The following is a 23,241-nucleotide window of genomic DNA, read 5'->3' on the forward strand; positions in this document are numbered from 1 at the left end:
TCTCGGTCTTATAGATCTTTCATCGTAGAAGATCGTAGCCACAGATTCTGTTAAATCGAACCCACGGCTGTTGCACCAGAAAGATGTCGGGGAAATCCTGTAGCTTTGACATTCTCGCTGCCAACAGGTAGGAGGGAGCTTTCGCATGCTGCAGGTTGATTTGACCAATCTTTATGTTTTTCGACATAAACTTAGTCTATTGTGTTATGGAAATCATTTAGAAGCGTATGTGGCAGGCCGCGTGTGACGGGGTTTCTCCCACACCGTACCGCCAGAGATTCGATCCCCTCGTGTTTGACTTCTCTGAGAAAAGCGTCCTTGGAGATACCGCAGTTCCCATGTCCTCATCCATGAAAAATCTCATCTCATCCCGCAGAGCATTCGTCTGTTTTCCAGTTAGCACCTTAATTGGTTAATTGGCTACATACATACTAAATAGTAATAATTTTGTGACAATTTTTTTAGCGTTTAGTCACTGCCATCTTTTGCTCTACCCCAATCTGAGTCCATCCGCCATATTTCATTCACCTGTGATTTGTTTATATCCCCACTAATTTCCTATCATTCTACGTGAAATGGCACCCGTCGCCCTCAACACATAAACGAATGTATTAGAAGCGCATTTAACACAAGCAAATAATAGGACACAAATTTCCAAGGCAGCCTCAAAATCGCTATTTAGAGAACGAGGGTGTTGAAAATCACTAGCGTGCGAATGTTACTTCCTCCCCTTCGGCTCATTTGAGTGAATGTATCTTGCACTGAATTCCGAAAATATCCGTTTCGTATTCATTTCCATCAGGACTCCGTTGCTGTCCCGCGACTCCGCTTCCGAGTCCTTCGCCTGTTTTCATCCTTCGATCCAAATGCTTGGGGCCCTGATGTGTTGGTACGTTTAATTTAAATTTTAATTTCGATCTTAATCTCTTAATGCGAAATAAAATTGCCGTACACTGGTGGCATGTTATGGCGGCCCCTTAATGTGGAGAAAATGATTGGGGGATTGTTTTAAATTTCTCCCACCCGACTTAATGTCGGTTGTTGTTGTTTTTTCCTACTTGGCACGGTGTGTGGTGTCCGATGCCGGAGGGCTAAGTGTTGAATTTGGTTTGTCCTCGATTCGGAGCTGGCATCAGGCAACTGCCCTCCCTATCGTCTGGTGATAGCTATTCCTATTAAATTTGACCTTTTTATAGTACATTTGGAGGCAATTTTATTGGTGTTGTTGTTTAACGTTGCCACATTGTTCTTTGTCAGGTTGTTGTTAGTTAACTTTAAAATATAATATAAATAAGGATAATACCGAGCGGGAGTCAAAGTTTCGAGATGTGGAAGTCAAGAAGAGTCTTTATGTGTGTTTCACTTGTTACATGAAGATGTGATGGCCATTGTTCCGGAAGAGGGCAAACAGCACCACTCATCACCCTCCGTTGCGTGGTGTGACCCTTGTGAAAGTGTGGCTGGCGAAGAGGCAACAAAGTCTTGAAACCATGTAATTTTACACAAATTTATGCCCTGTTTATGCTCCGTGTTCATTTTTATGGCACTATTGAGGATAATTCCTGATGAAATTTGCATACTTTCCTGGGCGGTAATTATTTTCCGATATGTGCCTGTTGAGAGCCTGTTTTGATTTAGTTGGGAAAATAATGTCATGCTGGTGGTAATGACGTGTTCGATAAGGACTCTATATCCTTATTGACTGCATGTTTTTGGAAGGTGTTGCAGAAAGTTGTTCAAAATCAGCACGTTTGGGAAATTAATTTTATGCTTGTTAATGGTGGATGCACATATGTGTCCAAGAACAGTTTTAAATTGTAAGGAGGAGTAAGGGATTTTTCTATATAGTGACTAAGTTTATTACTGACTGAAGAACAAAACGAACACTTCCTGTGAAAACTTAATTAAGGCATGCGATTTATGAGCAGTTGTAGAATTGAATGCTATCCACCAAGATGTTCGTGCACATTAGAATTATTTGAATTAAAGTAGAATTTTTATTCTGACAGAGCAGAAGGTAAGGCAGGGTCTGGCACATTCACAATTATAGTCCCCTTGGACTGTTGGTCGTAGCGAATTGTTCTCTTTTATTTACTATGTACGAATGACTCCCACTCCTAAAAACGCTAACTTGTCTTTCTTGCGAGTTGTGTAAGACTGATAACCCTGCAAGGAAAACGAGTGCTGGGAAACCATGGAAGAAGCCTCGAACTGACTGACGGACTGATAACACAGCAATGGACCCGACAAAAAAAAGCACAATTGATTTCTGCATTTTCTCATGAAACGTGTACTTCCCTTTCAAGGTGAAAGTTGCTCGGCAGTCCTGAGACTGATGCCACAGCAAAGCACAAGATGCGCAGGATAGGGACCGTTTTCCTGGAGAAGAACAATTACACCCTATAATATAACGGGTACCTTCAAAACCATGTAGGTTTCCTAGTTAGCCAAAAACTGAAATCCATTGCCAGCTCTGAGATCATAAGTGTCCACAGTGGAGACTCCAGGGTTGCGGAATAATAGCCTATAAGAGGGAACGGAATGAACACTCGAAGCCTGCTCACGTATGATATCAGTAGTTAACAGAACTTATTTCGGCTTAAAGAAATTGTTCCGAAAGAGGATTCCGTATGCAATATGGTGGGGGTGGGTATTTAACCCAAAAAAGAGGAGTCCGTGGATCACATGAGCGGAAGTAAGTTGCTTCCCGAGTTGCCCGGTCCGTCATAAAGTGGGTGCGGACTCAGGACTCCCAGCCTCCCCAACAAAAAATAATCTATACGGTTGTGGAGGTTTTAGGGCAATATCAATGATATTAAAAGAAGGTTATACCGGGGGATACCAAGGGTTGGAAAGCGCCTTGAAATTCTATCAGATAACGGGGAAAGGGACAGAAAGACGTTTGTTAAATCGGCGGAAAGGCCCACCAATTTAAGGGTTTCTTTCATTGGAATATGTTGATTCCCTTCGGACTAAATTTTTTCTGTTGCAAAACCATGCCCATACTAGACGTGGCTGCGAAAGAAGAGGCGCTAAATCAGCGAACTGTGAGTACGAGCTGCAGAGTGCCAGAGGCACCAGGTGTGTCAACGCCCACTCAAAATTTCAACGTTAAAAAATCCATGATTAGCGGGACCTAATTCTGATATTAAGAACCTGTTCATCAATGCTCCCACTACACAAGCGCTTAAAATCGTCCCCTGCTTTTCCAAGCATCGATCAGCAGAACCCCAAAACCCTAACATATACGTATAAACAAATCTATCAGCGATCTGTTCTTGATCCATTGCAGGGTAGAAAGGGATAATGCTATCCACTAACTCGCATATCATAACAAGGTCCAGTTCACATTCAAAGCCGAATTCAATCACAAAATATCGTATTTAGACACAATGCTCATATGGAATCTAGAAGTCATAAATCTGAAGTGGTATCAACAACATTTACATCTTTGTGGGGTGTAGTGTATCAACCACACCTACACGCCATCGCACGCGGTTTGTTGAATTGCGCTTCAGCTCGTCTTTTGGACCTGTGCTCCTGGGGCCACCCACTCATAGGTTATCTTAGGAGAATAGGTGCCACTAGATGGCGCAGGCAACAATACAATTTTCGTCCTTACTTAATGTGTAACATCGTGTACGGGTGAGAGGTCTGTGTGCAAACCAAGTTCTTCATTTGAAATAGTATCAGACTAGCATACTCTGATGAGACCACGCATATAGGTGTTGGCGAAGACTTGGAGCCTTCGAGTGACAGTGGGGGTTACTTTCCATGTGCTACTCCCATAGTAACACAGAAACAACACTAGCACGGAACAAGCTCAATTTGGTGTTGGTGTTGCCTTTCCAAATTTTAGACAGGGCAGCGAAGCGTATTTTGCTCCGTGATGCGTCCAGCGACATCCAGTTCGATGGCACTGTCAACAGGCATTACGCGCTCTAGATATACAAATTGATTGACAATCGATGCTCTGCCCATTAATGCAGATAGGGAGAGTGGAATAACCCATCAGACTGAGAACCTTGGTTTTGTTGGTGTTCATCATCAGGTCGACTCTCATGACTCAATGCGGGGGCTAGCAAATGTCATAAGCGTAGTTGAGGTGTTTAAGAAAAATGACATAAAGCAATCAATGTTTCGGCCGACCGTTGAGTTGTTTCGCATCAACATCGTTCAATTGTAGCCATAAAGTTCTCATCAGCGCCGATTATTTGACCGCATGATATCGAAGGGCTCTTTATTTTAATTTCTTCGGCAGAGATTAGAAAAATTTCGATAGTAATGTTTTGATTCGCATTAAAAGGTTGATAAGCCGTTACAAATCATTACTGATAAGCATAATACTTCGAAAGGAAACGAATTGGGCAACATTTTGAGGGTGCGAGTATCGCCTATATTAGCCTAAAATGAAGTTTGGAGTTTTATAGGGTTATTTTCTTCGCCCGATGGTGAAAACCAGTGCCTCATCATTGTAACTAGTTAACTTAAGTACCACTTCCGTTTGTCAGAGAAAACAGACCTGAATAATTTTTTGGATGCAATGGTTTCGTTATTTCAGAGCGCGGAAGAGTTAGACCATATTAGAGTTTACGTTTATTTCGTTTAATATATAGGCAAAAGATCAATATTCGTAGACCCCTACAGTAGAGATTATCAAAAAAATAGTTTCAATTCAAATAAGTTTGCTTTCCCTGACGTCACATTTGAAACCTTGCTAGGATCAACATACAATATTTTTTGTTTATTGTTTAGTTCAATACCAGGTCTACTGTTTACAGGTCTACATAATGAATTCCATTTGTTTGATTAGCTTGGTGAGTTACTGTAGATTGCCAATAATGGTTAAAAAGATTTTTATTAGCTGAAGTTGCAAGTTAAAGGTGCTGCGAAATTATTGTTTGATTAGATACTCCAGGGATGCCATACTGCGGAAGGTATGGATTTGCGGCCTTTTTTGGGGAAAGTTGGATTCAAGCTACAAGGAGGTCGGTCGTTTTTGAGTTTTTGTGGTCAGTCATCCTTTTTAAGGTTCTATGTAAAGCAAAATTTACCTTTACTTTTCCCAGGCTTACTTTTGGGACTTAAACATTAACGGTTTTAAGCTGGTGTTAGCTATTATTCAACTCGTTTAACACCTCAAGTTTACTTATTACATTGATTCCAGTTTGCCTTGCTAAACCAACATATTCAATTCAATATTCGTTTATTATTTCCCTAATCAATATTGATATGGGCTGGGTGGATGGTTTGGATTTGTGTGGTGTGAAAACGGAAAATTTAGCACTTTAGGGGCTCGTTTTTGATCTGTAGGCTGAACTTTCAGTTCTTAATTATCGTGGATGAGCTCATATCCGGCGTACTTTTGGTGCATAGATTTATTCACCGGTTCTGTTTCCATCTGTTTCAGCATAATGACCTGTGTGTTTACCTTCATGATACACATATGGTGGCATGTCCTTTCCTGTCACCGCTAATTATAACTATTAAAATTGGATCCATTTTGTTCAAGATTATTTCAAACACAGCATACATTGTGAATTCTAACTCTCCTATTTGCCGTCGGTTGGCGGTTGGGTAGGACTGACAACCCTACACAGAAAATAACTTGTTATGAAGCCCCGCCCTGGGAGGATATTACAACGGCGAACCCAGCAATGGAAACAAACGAACGACTTGCGCATTTTCACATGGAAAACGCGCTCCTGCCAGCGTTACTATAGATGTGCTAGTTGGGACTGGTTTCCAGGAAAAGAGTCACTATACTATATATTATAGTAGCCATCCAGTAAGCCATGTGCTCGGAGTAAGTTTCTTAGTCAACCAAAAAATGAAACCTGCTGTTATCGGTTTTGAAAACATAAGTAAAAGGGTATGCATTCTGCGCTTGTGAGGTAAATTTTTAAATTTAAGCCTCATTAATGTTCACGCCCCTACAGAGGAGACTACAGAGTTGGAGAAGGATACCACGTACGATTCAGTAAAGCGAAGTATTGAAGCCTGTCCCAGACACGAAATCAAAATCAGACATGGAGATTTTAACAATCAAGTAGGCATGGATTCCGTATTTAAATGATACGCTGGTTCGCACAGCTTGCTGAAAAATGCCAATGATAATGGACCACGGATTATTCAATTAGCAGTGACACAGGAAGTAGTTTTTGGAAGCACCTGCTTTGCTAGGAAAGCGGCCCACAAACAAACGTGGCCTCTCCAGACGAGACCACTTCCAACCAAATTGACCGTAAGTTATTGAACACATATATGGGGGGGGGGGCGGTAGTAGTTATGGCCAGGACGCCAGACAGTTTTTAGGTATATCGAATTGGTGGACCTCGGCGCGAAACCAAGTTGTCGGTATTAAGTCAAGCTAAGACCGGATACCGGTTGATGCATCGTTGATGATGGTGACAGTTCATGTGCGGGGTGAAACCTATGCTCCTTTGTTATTTTTTTTCTTTAAAAAGTTTCAGGTTCGGAGCTAATCGTCTCTTGCCCCGCCTTTATCCTCCCCTTATCGGGTTTAATCCTCCCTTAAATTCAACAAAATTCATGGTCCTCTCTGCTTGTAAATGGTTTCATAGACTCTCTGAAATTCCTGGCAATAGATTTATGTTTTTGAGTAAATTAAGTGATTGAGGCAGAAATTTAATTGAGGCATACACATATTGATCCGATTCTGTGTAAATTCTTGAGAGAGCGAAATAATAAGAAAAGTAGCAATTCTGGACAATGGACGTACTTTAAAGAAATAAAATCTTTCAACAAGAGAACATTAAGCAAACGCCAGTAAAACCTGTATACTGCAAAATTTTACCTTTCCTCCTTTTCTATGGAGAAAAATTAGATCTCGTAAAACTGGATCCCTTTTAAAACATCGGCTTTTCTGAAAACTCTTTTTATTTCATTCTCTCCACTATTCCGAATAGCTGAGTGGTTAGAGAGCAAGGCTGTCGTACGGAAGGTCGCGGTTCAAATCTCACTGGTGGCAGTGGAATTTGTATCGTGATTTGACGTCGGATACCAGTCAACTCAGCTGTGAATGAGTACCTGAGTCAAATCAGGGTAATAATCTCGGGCGAGCGCAATGCTGACCACATTGCCTCCTAGTGTACCGTTACGGTCTTGAATGAAGTGCTCTAACACACTTCAAGGCCCTGATCCAACATGGATTGTTGTGCCAACGATTATTATTTCCGAGTTATCACAATCTCGGCAGATGCCGGATTTTACCTAATACTAGCACTAAGTGCCAAGCATTTAGGCTCGGACGATCCTACCTACTTAAAAACTAAAGGGGCACTGGTGGTGGCGGCCGGTGGCAGGTCAGTGGGAGAATCCGTCGAGTACCCCCCGCAACATCGAGCACGTATGCAGAATGGTGTACTTCTGCATGGTTTGAACCAGACTGTGCGAAAGTCCCAGGACATCAAGGGAAGCCGTGAGGGATTTAGTTACAATACCTGTAGCTGACAATATTATGGGAACTACAACCACCCTCTCGAGACGCCAAATTTCTTTGATTTCCCGAGCCAATGGCTCATAGTTCACCTTCTTCTCCACGTATTTCCGTTCAATGTTGCTATTATGGGGGACAGCAACATCAATAATATACGCGGAGCGACCCGTCTTGTCAACTAACAGTACGTCAGGCTTGTTGTGTGCTGTATGGCGATCAGTCAGAACTTGCCGGTCCCAATACATGCTGTAAGCAGAACTATCAAGTACGGCTTGCGGCTCATATCGGTAAACCGGACATGTCCCCGTGATTAGCCCATGCTTATATGCAAGGTTTTGATGGATAACCTTACATACAGCATTATGCCTGGTGATGTATTGCACCGGTGCCATAACAGTACAGCCAGAAATGAGATGGTCCAACGTCTCTAACGCCGAACCACACATTCTGCACTGGTCGTTCTCCACCCGTTCTTTCATGATGAGCTTTTTATAAGCTCGGGTGGCGACCACGCCATCCTGAATGGCACACATGAACCCCTCCGTCTCAGCAAAGAGCTCCCCAGCACACAGCCACCTGTTCGGCAGATGCAAATCGACAAATGGCTGCCAAAGACAATTAACGTGTTTACCGTGCATTGCCTTCGACTTCCATTCCTCGATCCGCTCCTGGTCCGACTTCACCCCACTCAGAGGATTGAAAGATCGATCCTTCAAGTTAAGTGGAGTCAGTCCACAGTCTGCCTTACAGACAGCCGCATGCAAGGGGCTCGCCTGCTCTTTACTGTAAAAATAAGCGCGCAGCGAGTCGACTTGGCGATGATGTTGTGCCGCCACGTCAACCACGCCCCTACCTCCGATGTCACGAGGCAGGTTCATCCGCTCCACGGCAGACTTTGGGTGATGCATTCGGAATTTGGACATAGTTGTCCGTATCCGCCGCTGGACGTTTTTCAGGTCAGTCTTCGTCCACGGCAATATTCCGAATGCATAAGCCAGTGAAAGGATAGCGAATACATTCAACGCGCTTATTTTATTCTTCCCCGAGAGATGCGATTTCAGCACCAGCTTCACACGTCGCAGGAATTCGGACAGCAGAGCTTCCTTCAGATCACCAACTCGAGCATGGGTTCCTTGCAGAATTCCTAGGTACTTGTAGAAGTCTGTCTCGGTCATAGCTTCGATGTGGAGGTCACCAATGCTATGTCCGGCATGCGGCTCGTGATGACCTTTGCGAATGGCTTGGATTCGACATTTGTCTAATCCAAACTCCATCCGAATATCACGGCTGAACATGTCTATTATTCGCAACAGACTTCTAAGATGGTTGTCAGTACCAGCATACAGCTTGATGTCATCTAGGTACATCAAGTGTGTCAGTTCGCACTTAGCACGTAGGCCATATTTTATTGCAAAGCCATGCCCTCTAGCATTATTCAGTAGCCATGAAAGGGGGTTCAGTGCCATACAAAACCAAAGAGGACTCAATGAATCCCCCTGGAAGATGCCTCTCCGAATACGGATGGGCTCTGAGGTATTAGCACCCTCAGATGTACGGACTGACAAGATGGTATGCCACCCTTCCATGACTGTCGCCAAAAACTTTATTAGTTTCGGATCAATGCGATACAGATGTAGGATGTCGATTAGCCAGGTATGCGGAACGCTATCAAAAGCCTTGGCATAATCGATATAGCAACTGAAGAGGTTTCTTTGGCCTCTAGTTGCTTGTCCTACAACTACCGAGTCGATAATGAGTTGCTCTTTGCAACCCCTTGACCCAACTCGGCAGCCCTTCTGCTCCTCGGACAGAATGTTGTTGGTCTCGAGGTGCGCATTGATCCTTCCACTAATAATGGACGTGATGAATTTGTAGAGGGTTGGTAAGCAAGTGATCGGTCTTGTGTCTGCGGGGTCCTGCACCGTGTCCTTCTTAGGGATAAGGTAGGTAATTCCCGCAGTGAGGAAAGGTGGAAATTCCTCCGGCCGACTCATGACCTCATTTATACTGCGTGCCAACCGACTGTGTACGCTGGTAAATTTCTTATACCAGAAATTTTGCACCCGATCCAGACCTGGGCCCCTCCAGTTCTTCGAGATGTTTATAGCTCGTCGAACTTCCTCTTCGGTAACATCCGCGAAATTCATGCCAGGTGTATTGGCATGGCGGGTGCCTTCGGCGGTGATCCACTCAGCATGCTGGGCAGGTAACCCCCAAAGTCCACCCCAATACTCTTTCGCTTCCGTCACCGAGAACTGTATTGTCTGGGCGCTCTGTTGGGATTCGTTGAGAGATCTGAAAAAGCTCCGCTGGTTCCTCGCGTATGTTGCATTCTGGACACGTCTGGAATAACTTTCGCCATACCGTCGTAACCGACTGCATATGACAGAAAGTTTCTGTTTTAGTGTGTCCAGAATTTCAACTACGGGTGTCTCACAGAGGATGGCATAGTTCCGGTAAACCCTCTGCACTTTCTTTCTCACCCGTCGGCTGGCATTGCCAGTGCTGATCTGAATCAGTCTAGCAATATCCTGCCTTAGTGAGTCCCGCCGACGTTCCAGACGAATTTTCCATGGTGGATCTCTTTTGTCACTCAAACCAATAACGCGAAAGCGAATCTTCTGACCGTGCAATCTGATAGCCGCAACTGCACCACAATACACAAGTGATTGTAGTTGCAGCAGCGACATATCAGCACACAGTCGAGATGCAATCTCATCATTGATTTGAGATAGAATTCCCGGAGTTGCTGGAGATGCATAGAGCCTGGGAATACCTGGTCTATGCAAAGGATCCATATCCGAGAATTCTATACACGCTCTTTGGAATTCGTCCCGAACTTCAGCGGAAACCTCAGCTGGACGGTGGAGAAGAGTGCTTCGGCGAGTACTGTTGCCTGCAGTGCGGCGTGGTGTTGTTGATGCCGCCGCCTCTGCCCCCATCGACTCTCGGTCACCAGTTTCCCCGATGACTTCAAGTCGAACACGTTCCCTGATGGTGGCCGGGATTGTGTCACTGCGAGTGATGAAGCGGTACTGGTCTGCGACTCGCTGCACAGTCACGTCCGCGAATTGCGGGAAACGCTCGATGAATCTCTGGTGCAACAAGGGGCGGTAAGATGTTATACCCGCCCCCGCCGTTATTTCGTAGTAGGAGCGGATGATGAAGAGGTTCATTTCTTCAGTCCATTTCATCCGCTTCCTACGCGAACCTGCTGAAGTGGTCGCCACAGATTGTGGCGAAACAGCTGCAGCAGGCGGAGCTGTGCTCCTGGTCGTCGTGGCGCCTAGACGTCGAACCGCCCCACGACTAGCGGTTTCGACGCCGTGCTGTCCATTACGAGAGCCCGACCCAGTCACCAAGTCAGACGACTCCCGCCGGTTATCCGTACCGGACCTTCTCATTTTTTTGGTGATGCATTTTATCCCTAGCTGCCAGGTGTGTAGATAGCTTCCTTAGTGAGTAATCTGCAAGACTGCAAAGTTCCTGCACTTTCCTCACCTACCCCCTGAGACGCTGCGGTGGCGTACAGCCATTCAGACTGAAGCTATCCATCCCTCCTCCTTTCACAACCGGGCTTGGGACCGGCTTCGGCGGAGTTATTATTATTATTATTATTATTCAACAAATTGAGTTTATTTTTTTCTTGAAACAAACGATACCAAATAAAACCCCTCCCTGAGGGTAGGTCGTTCAATAAAGGCTCCTTGTTTGCTTATCTGTAATCTGTAACACTACTTCTTTAACAAACATCCAATTGAAATTACTGCCCTGCAACCCACCTTTATAGGAAGCATTAATGAAATGCAGAGGATCCAAAATATGTACATAGCAGTTTATTATAGTATTGCGATTTATCCATATTTTTTGTCTAAACATACGCTACAATACAATACAATGTGAACAGTCCCTATAGCCAATATAGGGTCGCAAATGTGTGAACTTCATGGGAATCATCACAATATATTTACGCTGCTCCCACTATTTATTGCCACTTTAATATACTTTACTATTGTGTAGTTTCCTGTAATTTTATTTATCTTATTCTTAGCACGACATTTTCGGAAGGAACGAAGCGTCAACAACATAAATTTTAGTTTTTTTCTCGTATCTTTTCAGTGTCCCAGTAAACATCGAATATCATCGAAAAATGAATTGAATGGAATAACTACGCGACTTTCAAGTCAGCAACAAATAACGAAATCCTAACTGTATTGTCCCTGCGATATATGTGTGTATGTATGAGATCCTTATCGGATATTGCGAATTATGAACGAAGCCGTAGAATATATTTATAAACATAGAGAAAAGCCTTTTTCTCCTTCTTCTTCAGTGTCGCATAATATTCTTGTTGGTTTTCAAAGTCGTATCCCATATTAAATTTCCCTTAGAGTAACCCTCGTTCGGTGGATGTTTCATCCCTGGTTGCCGACGCCATGTTACTCTACAGTTTCTGCTCGACCATTGTTTGTTGTCTGATTTATTTCTAATGACTTCGTCCTTATTAGCTAGAAACCAATTTTATGGCGAAGAGACAATGGCACAGTCCTTTTCATCGGGATTTTTATCGTCAGGATATCATACAACAATCGAGCCATAAACAAAACGTAGTGAACGACGAGAAAAAGATGAAAAACGCGAGTCTTGAAAAAACGAAGAGATAATAATGAGTTTTTGTTGATGTTCAATTTATGTTGGTACACGATAAGATACTGTAGATTCTAAATGTGTCTGTGGATGGTTGTGTCGCAAAGACCAAGCACATCTTTTCAGAGTCTATTTGCATATAGAATTTTGTAAGGATGGGCTCAAAGCAAGAATGCATTGGTTACATAAAGGTTACCAAACGAAGTTAGGGGCAATTATTCGATTGCAGTCATTTTCTTAAACAGTGTTAGTCTCCTAATCACCGGAGACTGCACTAAGTTGAAAGTTGACTAATTAGACTGACGACGATTTAGATGATTCGTTTTGAATAATGCTAATAAGGAAGAATATTCAAATGGACAGACGCTAAGCAAAAGATCTTTAATTTGATTTAAGCTGAACACGGCGGAATTTTGAAGCAAAGACAATTCAAATATTGGTATGTGATATAAATATATAATTTAAATAAATTAACTATAGGTCAGTATTTATTAACCTGTTAACCATGCCATGCTGTTAACATAGCATGCTGGTTCTAAGCACAGGTAAAGGAGGAGGGATTGAGGCAACGTGTGTGTGTCTGTGTTTGAGGTGGGGGAGAGGCAAAGCCTCTAAGCACTCAGACCTTAGTGGTCCATTGCACTCGATTCCCCCGTCTAACGGAGTTTCCCGGATTCGTTTATGTATCGCAGGATTTCCGTTCGTGGATGTGATGCTATCCGCTGCAGTTGGAGCACATCAGCACCAAAGATCAGATCTCTGATGCGTCCGTAAGTGGGTCACTCACATAGAAAATGTTCCGTGGATTCCGCTTCCTCATCACAGGATGGACAGGTCTCATCTTGGATAATTCCTATTCTGAACATATCCCCAGCTAGTGAATTATGGCCAGTCAGAATGCTCACAATACTTCTGCAAGTCCTCCTGCTTTTCGGCAAGCTAAACTTTGCAGTAGTTGTGGCCTCTTTTGCTAAGGCATCCGAAATTTCATTTCTCTCTCCACCACAATGACCAGGTACCCAGAGTAAATTCACCATATTGAATCCGGAAACAGAATTCAATCGGTTTCAACATTCCTGAACGATTTTTGAAGTGGTCAAAGTACTACTCAACGCCCTCAATGCAGCTTGACTATCGTTACAGATTGCGATGCGCTTGCCTTTTAACCCTTCGTCAATCATCCCGGTTGCCTTTAGGATCGCATACACTTCAGCCTGAAAGACCGTTGTATATTGTCCCAAAGGAAAAGCCCACTTCTCGTTTTTACTCGAGAGGTAGACTCCTGCTCGAGAATCATTTTCTGTCTTTGAGCCATCGAAAACGTCAGTATATCCTGACACGCATTCTTCTGGTTCGTCTCAGTTTTCTCTCCGTTTCAAGATAACATCATACTTCTATCAAACAGATGTATGGGGATATGAGAATCGAAAGGCATTGCGAAAACTAGATTCAGTTCTCCCAATGCCTCTTCCATTGCTCCGTGTCCCCCACGAACATTGTTTTCCCATAGACTAATCGAATTAGTTTATGAGCTGCTCTCATTGCAGTGCTCTGAATAAACAAATCCAAGGGCTGCAAATTGAGTAAAGCATTCAGAGCTGCGCCGGATGTGGTGCTCATGGCACCAGTGATACCCAGGCACACAGTTCTTTGCAGTGTGACTAGTTTACAGCGCAAACTTTTCTGTTTTACCTTAACCCTTTTTTACCTTTTGCCTTTTACCTTAGTAACATATTATGTATCCACATTACTACCTGTGGCCTAGGTTCCTATATCGAGGCAAAGGTCCGCCTACACAGTTTCCTGCCTTTTGTGAATAATATCTTTGTGGCTTTATTTGGGTTTACGGAGAGTCCATGCCTGAGACACCAACTGCCAATTAAATCAACGGCGCATTGGGAATTTCTATACACCATTCCGAAATCTCGATCCCGTAGGGGGGCACCCTATGTTCGCGGTCATCAGAGCAGCTCAAGTGATAAAATCAAACAGCTTCTCTCCTCTAGGATTGCATTTGCTACTGTCCCAACAAATATGCTGAGCGTTCGCATCACAACCTATTAAAAGTTCAAGGCCACTTGATTCTGCACACACTACCAGATCCCTTAGTTCTTGTGTAGGCGGAGGGAACAAAGAATCATAGGGTAAGCAGGTAGAGGCAACTATGACGTTTCTCCTCTTACCATTAACCTGGTATTGTAAGTTGACCGCAGCATGTTTACCTATAACAATTTTGACATCAGAACGAGTTCTGATGTCGAGTTCCGCCTATCAACGCAATTGAAGTCGAGGAAACAATAAAACGGATGAAATCGGGGAAAGCCACAGGACCTGACGAAATCGCATCTGAGCTCTGGAAAGTGAAGACCTGGGAGCCAACACTGCCGCTCAGTGAATTCTTAAATCGGGCTATTCAGGAAGGATGTACACCATCTGACTGGCAAAAAAGTTCTATAGTCCTTATATGGAAAAAGAAGGGGAGTCCAGCAGAATGTTCAAATTACCGTCCGATCCGGCTACTTTCCCATACCATGAAGATTTTTGAACCCATCCTTGACAACCGTATTCGCGAGATCGTTGAAACATCCAAAGTCCAGCGCCCTATACACTGCTACATGCAGATGATGTTTTCCTAGCATCTAATAGCAAAAATTGATTTCGAGCAACTTGTCTGAAAATGGAGCGATCGCTTCATGAAACTCGATCTCAGATTGAATCTAAATAAAATTGAATTTTTGACTAGCAATCCCCATGAAACAGGCACAGTCACTGTCAGGGGCAGTGATCTATCCAGAACTGAGCGATTTAAATATTTCGGGCCAATGATATCAGCCAATGGAGGACTGCGTTATGAAGTTGGTGATGTTCTTTGTGATGGACGTACCAACGAACGTCTCAAACCTAAAATTTACCGCAATGTCTGGCGCTCTCTATGGTTGTGAGTTTTGATCAATTATAAAAGAACTGACTCTCTCTAATGGAGACGAAGACCATATCCGAAATGAGGATATCCGCAATCGATGTGGGGTTGCACCGATCGTGGAAAAATTGCGAGGGAAATGTCTTCGTAATTCGCGCTGCCGAAAATTCACTTGCTAAGATTGGTCCGCTCGAAACGTCTCACCATAGGGTCAAAGCTCTTACTGTACAAGACTATGATGTATTCCTCGGAAACTTGGGTTCTTAGCAAGAAAAATTGCGAACTCTTGGCCGCGTTCGAGAGAAGAATCCTCCGAAGAATTTTTCGCCCCCTACATGAGAATAGACGATTCCGTAACCCAACATAACAACGGAATCTATGAGCACCATGACCGTCCGGTTGTGGATAAAATCCGGCTCAATAGGTTACGGTGGGCGGGTCACTTAATCCGTACGGGTGAGGATGATCCCATCCGGAAAATCTATAAGGGCAATATATGTGGTAGAAAAAGAGGACGAGGCAGACCCTGCTTAAGATGGAGCGATGGCCTAAAGCCAGGACGCCAGACAGCTTTTAGGGATATCGAATTGGTGGACCTCGGCGCAAAACCAGGATTCTGGAATTCTTTATTAAGCCAGGCCTAGACCGGATACTCGTTGTTGCGCCGTTGATGATGATAAGATTGGTCTGATCATCGAAGTCAATGTTAAGCGACCAAAAGGCAGGCCGAAACAACGGTGGCTTGATACGTTGGGTGGGGATTTAAAAGCCTCGCGACTGCATCCAAATCAGTCATTTGATAAGGCGAAATGACCGCGAAGACCCCCCTTGTGAACGGGACAAAGGCCGAAGAAAAAGAAGAAGAGGTAGAGCGTCGAGGGTTATAAATCACGGGGCCCTGAGTTCTACTATGACCGAGAACACTATCGAAAATGTGCAAGCAGGACGAAACGAACGCCGCACAGACCAATGCGTCGAGATTCTCTAGCCATGAAGATTCTTTTCACCTCTGGGCGACGAATCGTTAAAGAGGATCTGAACATGCACCCGTATAAAATTCAGATGACCCAATAGCTGATATTGAGCTGGAATTTTGGGAGAGAATTTTAAATATAAACGGCGAAAACTCGGCCGATTGGAAAGAAGTTTTTCCAATGTGTGAAGCTCATTTGGATTTAGCTGGGAATATCAAAAGAAAAGAAACATTCCTCTAGCGTCATTGTTTGCCGCAGTCTCGACAAAGGTAACCATAGAGCCTTACTTTTTAGAAAAGGAAGTATTGAACGTGACTATCAACGGTAGTGGTTAATTGGACGTGTTAATTTGTTTATCACCGTTTTACGTAGCAGGTGAATATTTTTATCCAGAATATGGTTCCGACAAAATGGAGCGACTTAGCATATTGCCACGAAGGTTTAATGCTGCTGAGAGGGAGTCGATCTGACGAGCAAGGTGCATTTAAACTAACCAAAAAAGGTCCTGAAATCTATGATCTGGAGTGAAATTACGTAAATTACAAAGAAGACTCCCCAGAATATGATTGGGAATTTTCAGCATAGAGTAACCGAATGGAAAAATAAGGTGGCTATTGGTGTGCTGTTCAATAATACATTCTCTCTTTTATTTTGTATATGTATATGGAGCCCGTTTGGGCCATCCTGTATTCGCTTTTATTTTGCTGGACAGTCAGTTTATGGAATTTATGGCTTCTGCAATGATTCGAATAAACTTCGTTTTCTCATTGCAATTAGCATCATTTACGCAAATTCATCCAACTGAACTGTTGTTTCAAAGTAGTGTATATTTCCCTTCTGGGTGTAACCTCGTAGGGATCGTTACATTGTATATAAATTGGTCTGTCTGTCATACGCACTTTATTCAGAAAGAAATTATGGAATTTCAACATTAAATGAGCCTTTAATTAAGAGGGTCATCCCGTTTTTTTCGCGCATTTTTAGAAATTTATTCCGAAGAACTGGATAAAGATACAAATGCGAATTCACCATATATTTATTGATATCTTGAGAATGCGTAATATTTGTTCCAGCTCGATAGCGTAGTTCATTATTGAAATATAGAGCAATTTACACACCTATCTCCAAAAAGATGTGTTTTTCTGCTGCCACGCTACAGGGCGCATTGATCATCTTAAAGAAAAAATGTAAACGGGATTTTAACGTGCGAACTTAACCACAGTCCGCAAACTAGGATTATTGAAAAATATTAAAAGTTAGATTTTTGGTGCCTTGATAAACTTTTTTTGTGAATTGTGATGTTTTCTTAGGACGTCTGTAATGAATAAAAAAAACTGCTGTATGAATCGCAATTATCCTACTTTGCGACTTGTAGAGAAATATGTCCTGAATAAGTGGTGATTGAAAAAATTTCGTTGGATAGATTTTGGCCTATGGTGGCAGCAGATTTTCAATATGCAGTTTCGAGAAAAACTCATTTAAAAAGTAGAATGCTATTTTTAGCCTTAAAATCTTAACTGACCATTAATCTGCTATACCTAGCCCATAAACCTTAGGTTTCTTGAAAAAACACATGTACAGCCTTGGCTTAAATTTTTGTCCTTTTAGCAAAATCATTTGAACGTTATTCGGACCGATAAATACGTGCTTTATTGCGGCGATCGACATGTGACATATTATGTGTTTAACACTATAATTTCTGAACGACTCCGAATATCAAAAAATCACTTTCTTTATTACATCTAGATACAATGATTCGATTCCTGAGATCCGACCCACGGGATGACCCCCTTAAAGTCGCGATCAATAGTAGTCATTGGCAATTCATTTTGTCGGCATAGTGTAACCCATTTTATCTGGGCGTTTATTTACAGTTAAAATTTACTAGGAAGAAGAAACAAAAAAAAAACACCGGAATCGGTCCTCAAAATTTTTCTTAATGTTCTAATCTAACATTTTACAATAAATGTATATATATACCGTTATGGAAGAAAGAAATATACATTTGTACCGTTATGAAAGAAATTTGGCAGGGCGATGGAATAATTTAATGATTTTGGGAAGGTGAAGTTGAAGCTTCATTCAACATTCAACAATCGCTGCCAAATGACTTGAATTGCTTAACTTTCACAAGGATGTTTTCTGTCGAGATACTTCTAAACTCTTTTGTCTTCGTCAACTTCTTCAGGTTTGTATAAATACTTCACTTATTTGACGTTTTTGAAAATAAGCTTGAATCTGTATAATACTGATATATATGTGTTCCAAACCCGGTTGAAACCAGAAGGATATTGTTGAGGGATTGAACAATCCATATTTCTAATTTGCCACATATCAAACTTTATAATCTAACCAGTTCAAAACTTGTAATCTAATCAACACATGGCAAGGGGGTACAGAATGCCGACTCCCAGCGCTCCATCGCTGCATAAGAATTCACCCAGAAGACAACAAACTTCATCATACTCCTATAGTAGCATCCAGGAAGCTATCATCTAGAAACTTTTCCCTTGGAAAGTTCCACTAGTTCGCCATCATCTATTCAGCTGAAAATATTTTGTATGTTCGCCCCCATTGAGAAAAAGCAAAGAAACGAAGGAAGAGAAGGAATCCTTTCTATCTTGAGACTTGTCATGCCTGATACGTTCTGTCGGAGTTTAAATCAAGTTTGTTTAGAAAATAGCAATTTTCAAAACCGGAGCTTCCACCTCCTCATTCTGCCATGGGTGGTGTTTCGGTCATACTCTGTACTACTGTGAAATTTGAAACTTCAAACTTTTCATCCTTGAACTCTCCTTTTTGTTTCGTATGAGTTTTGGAAACAAGCAGAGCTCTGTAAGGGTTTTAGGAGAAGCTTGTGATAACGTACATGTGCCAGTGAGGAATATTTTTTGGGAAATGATTTACATAAGCAAAGCCTGAATTAGGAGAACTTATATGAACTTTTCATATAAAAGTTTGCAAAAAAAATTTAAACGTAATAGCGGTTCTCATAATTGCTAGCTGCACAAAGATGCTCATATGAAGAGGCTACGGTGTCTGCTTTTATTCGAATATAGTCTTTCTAGTGTGGATATAGTTATTCTGGTTAGTTTCATTTCAAACCGTTCTCAACTGAAACAACATTTGAGAATTTCTCGTAGCAACTTTTTGTTTCTGCTTTAAATTTTGTTTGTCTGTCGATATTGCTTGTTCTATTGGGTCGTTGCAAATGAAATGGCCATTTTGGTACTAACATTTGAAATGACAGTAAAGCTTACAAAAATTTATTTATTTAATCAAAATAGGTGTCAGTCGATTCAAAACACTTCTCCCAGCGAGATTCAAGAGCATGTATGCCAGTTTCGTAGAAGTCCAACTGTCGGGTGTTGATATTCGTTGATAATTCGTCGAAGGCAATTTTGACAGTCTCTTCGTTTCTAAATTGTTTTTCCGCCAAAAAATAATGCAAATGCTTAAAAAAGTGGTAGTCGATTGGCGAAAGGTCCGGTGAATATGGTGGATGAGGCAGAGTCTCATTCTGCAATTCGTTCAGCTTTTGAACCATTGTTCTGGATAAGGTCGTGCATTGTCGTGAAAGAGTATCACACCACCTCTGTTGACCAATTTCGCCCGTTGAATACTCAATTTTTGGTGCATTTCCTCGTTTCTCCAGGTGCCAAAAAAGAATAGGGGACAACTGCAGCTGTAGACCACCAAACAGACACCATTACCTTCTTCGGAAGGAGGCTCGGTTTCGGCATATGCTTCGGTGGCTCATCAGCATCTAGCCTATGTGCTGATCGACGACGATTGTCGTACAATATTCACTTTTCATCGCATGTCACTATTCTGTGCAAAAAGGAATCGCTTCTGTTGCGGGAGAGTATGTTTTGCAAGTTTTGCTTCATAAGGGCATGCAGAACCCATTTGTCCCAGCTTTTTCACCTTTCCAAATTGTTGCAAGTGCTGAGAAACTGTCGAATAATGTACGTCCAGTTCCTCTGCAATGCCTCTCAAAGACTGACGTGTGTCGGATTCGACTAGCAAACGCAGTTCGTCGTTGTCAATCGATGGTCCTGGATGCCCACGTGGCTCACTTTGAAGGTATACGTCGCCTGACCGGAATTTTTCGAACCACCGCCGTGTTGTTCGTTCGCTTACCGTATCAGCTCCGAATGCGCTGTTAATGTTCCTGGTCGCCTCCACTGCATTATGACCGAGTTTGAACTCATACAGGAAAAGTATACGTTCTTGGCGCTTTTCCATCCTTTTTTTCCTTTCTATTCCCTGTTATCTCAACGATGGTCAAAACTGAAATGACTCCTTGATTAAATGTAGGAGTATCTATACTTCATTCTCTGACACCAACAGCGCCAATCGGTGATGGCTTCATACAGCAAAATTGCTACTAACTTAACTTGATTGCAAAATCGGCCATTTTATATGCAACAACCTAATACATTAAATATAAATGAAACAAGTCGGGAAACGGGAAGCTGGACGCTTCAGGTATGAAAGGTTATTTGTATTTCTTTTATAAAAATATTTGAGTGGACATTTCTCCCATTAGTACCTAATACGTAATATATGCATATATTATGTGAGAATATCCACACACAGAAGCACGGAGCGACAACTTTGATCTATTACAGCTTTGTTAGTAATAGTGCGATCTTCACCAAACTTGATGGGATTGGCGCAGAATTTCCTGATTCTAGGATGAACTTAAGGGGGATAGTCAATTACTAAAAATTATAGTAATATTATATTATTAACTTTAGTTGAGCAGATAAGGGTATGGAAGGTATTTCGGAGCTTAGGCACCATATAGTGCCAGCTTATTGATTTTTTTTTCAATTTTTGGTTTAATAGTTTCTAGAAATGGGTCTGTGAAAGAAACGATCAACAAATGTGAAAACTAAGACCAGCTTCGTAAGGTGCTAACCGAGATCTTTCATTTGATACTCCTCATGACACAGTTTTACAGTTTCTAACTTTCCACTAAATTTGATGTCAATCGCTGTGACCGTTTCCTTAGAAAAATGCGTGCGACGAACAGAATAACAGACAGATAGACAAACGTACAGATAGACAGAGAGACACCAAATCGATTTTTTTTATTAAGGTTGTATTTTACACAAAACCTTAATAATTAGCCCACTTTAACTCAATTTAATGTCCATACCAGATAACACCAGAAAACTCAACTCTTCTCCATTGATGTCCTTTCTGGCGGAATCTGAATTGAACCACTTTGACTCGAACTTTATTTTGTAGCATTACTGATTTTACTTTCGATACAGAGTTCAAGGCGAGCGTAGCGGCATGGGGACCGGTTCTTGGTGGTAAGATAGGAAAAAGTTTTGGATTGGCACCGGAGTCAGCCGTGAAGACGGGAGGTAACTATCGAGGGACTTTCAATGGAGTATCTGGTGGTATCGAGCAGCCACTGCACTGACTCTTGAAGCCGATCTTTCCCACATGGGCACAGCCAGTGGTGTAAAAGGATACGTTGGAGCAGAGCAAGTTGCTTATTGTTTTAAACGCGCCGATGGAGTTGTTATCCCCGCGGGCGTGTCACGTATATCTGGAAGGACTCAAGATGATTTGTTCAACACCAATTCTGGTATCGTTCGCGATTTGACTTCTGCCATTGCGGACAATTGTCCAAAGGCTTTAATTGCGATTATTACAAATCCTGTGAACTCGTGTGTACCAATTGCCGCAGAAGTTCTAAAATCCAAAGGAAAGTACTATCCTCGTCGTCTTTCCGGTGTTTCAACTTTGGATATTGTCCGTGCTTGAAAATTCATTTCTGACTCATGTAAAGTTGATGTGAATACCGTTGATATTCTGGTGATCGGTGGACCTTCTGGTGTTATAATTATTCCGGTAATATCACAATGCAAACCAAAAGTGTCGTTTTCGCAGCCCGATCTTGAGAAAATCACAGTAGGCATCCAAGAAGTTCGCACAGAAGGAGTGAAGGCTAAGGCTAGAGCGAGAAGAGGGCTGAAGCGATTTTGATCTGTGCCCGCTTACGGTCAATTTCGCCAACTTTTTAGGTTTCTGCGATAGCTCTTCCCCCTAGGTCGTTCTCGGCCAATTAGGATGATCGTCTGGTCTTCCTCCCCCCATAAGTTCATTACAAGCCATCTGTCTGGCCGTCTCTCTGTCTGTCACATGCGCATTTCTCAGGAGCGGTTATACCTACTGGCACGAAATTCGGTAGAGAGTTTAGAACTGTGAACCCCACGCATGCGGTGAATTGCATTGCTGTACGTTGCACTTAAACGAGGAGGGTTTCCACACATTCATTTTTTTTACCAAATATCTCCATATGGGGTATCAAATGAAAAGTCCTCACTAGTACTTTCCGTAGCAGGTATTAGTTTTGACATTAGTTGCAATTGGGAGGCAAAGAAAAGGCGTTAATTACTTCAAAGATCCGTCCTCAGAAACTTCTCAACTGAAAAATTTAAAAAAAATGTGGTAATGCATGCACATGGTACCTAGGCCTCGAAATACTCTCCGTTTAGTGTCTGCCCAAAAAAAAGTTACAATAGTATAGTAAGCACTGTATTCTGAAATTTATTCTAGATCCGAAAATAGTATTATAAATTTAAATATGGAACAGCATATAGGAGAGTTTGGATGAAATTCTACTATTGTTAATTCAGTTTTGGTAGATCAATGTTGTCTTTTTCCCACGAAATTGTTACTCCCTTGGAGATAAAATGTCACTAGCACGTCGAATTCAATATCAGGTATATTCCACTGCCAGCTATATATTATATAAATGAAACCATAGTGCACCGAATTATTCTTACATAAAAAATCAACAAAAACCTGAAGAGCCGAGCTTTCGGTTTCTGACTTGTTAAAATTTTGTGTAAAGCAAAACTTTATTAAAAACCATTTATTGTCTGTCAATTTTTTTTTGGAGCTGAGGGAAATCCATCAATGAATTGTTCAGTCCACATGAGGTACTACCCTTGCGTGGTGGTAATTGCAGTAGCTTCCCTTCTATGTCTCCGCTCGTCTTCCGTTCCTTTTAGCCGCTGATGGATGCCTTGCACCATTGTAACTACCGCGTCTCATGGGGAATTTAATTGCTCCATGCACCTTACCAGATTTTTCACCATTCAATGCTATTTAGGTCAGTTGCAAGTGAGCTTTCTGTTCTATATCTTCGGCTGCATGTATCACAATCGGGTGATTAATCGAAACTGTATTTATCAACTGGGCCTAGTTGCGAA

General features: G+C 42.2%; 1 pseudogene; it reads left to right on the forward strand.

The window, feature by feature from the left end:
- The window catches only part of LOC119652016, a 49,380-nt pseudogene extending 27,371 nt beyond the window's left edge, over positions 1-22,009 (forward strand).
- The last annotated feature ends 1,232 nt before the right edge of the window (positions 22,010-23,241 follow it).

The sequence above is a fragment of the Hermetia illucens genome, chromosome 3 (assembly GCF_905115235.1).
Source record: "Hermetia illucens chromosome 3, iHerIll2.2.curated.20191125, whole genome shotgun sequence".
NCBI lineage: Eukaryota > Metazoa > Arthropoda > Insecta > Diptera > Stratiomyidae > Hermetia > Hermetia illucens.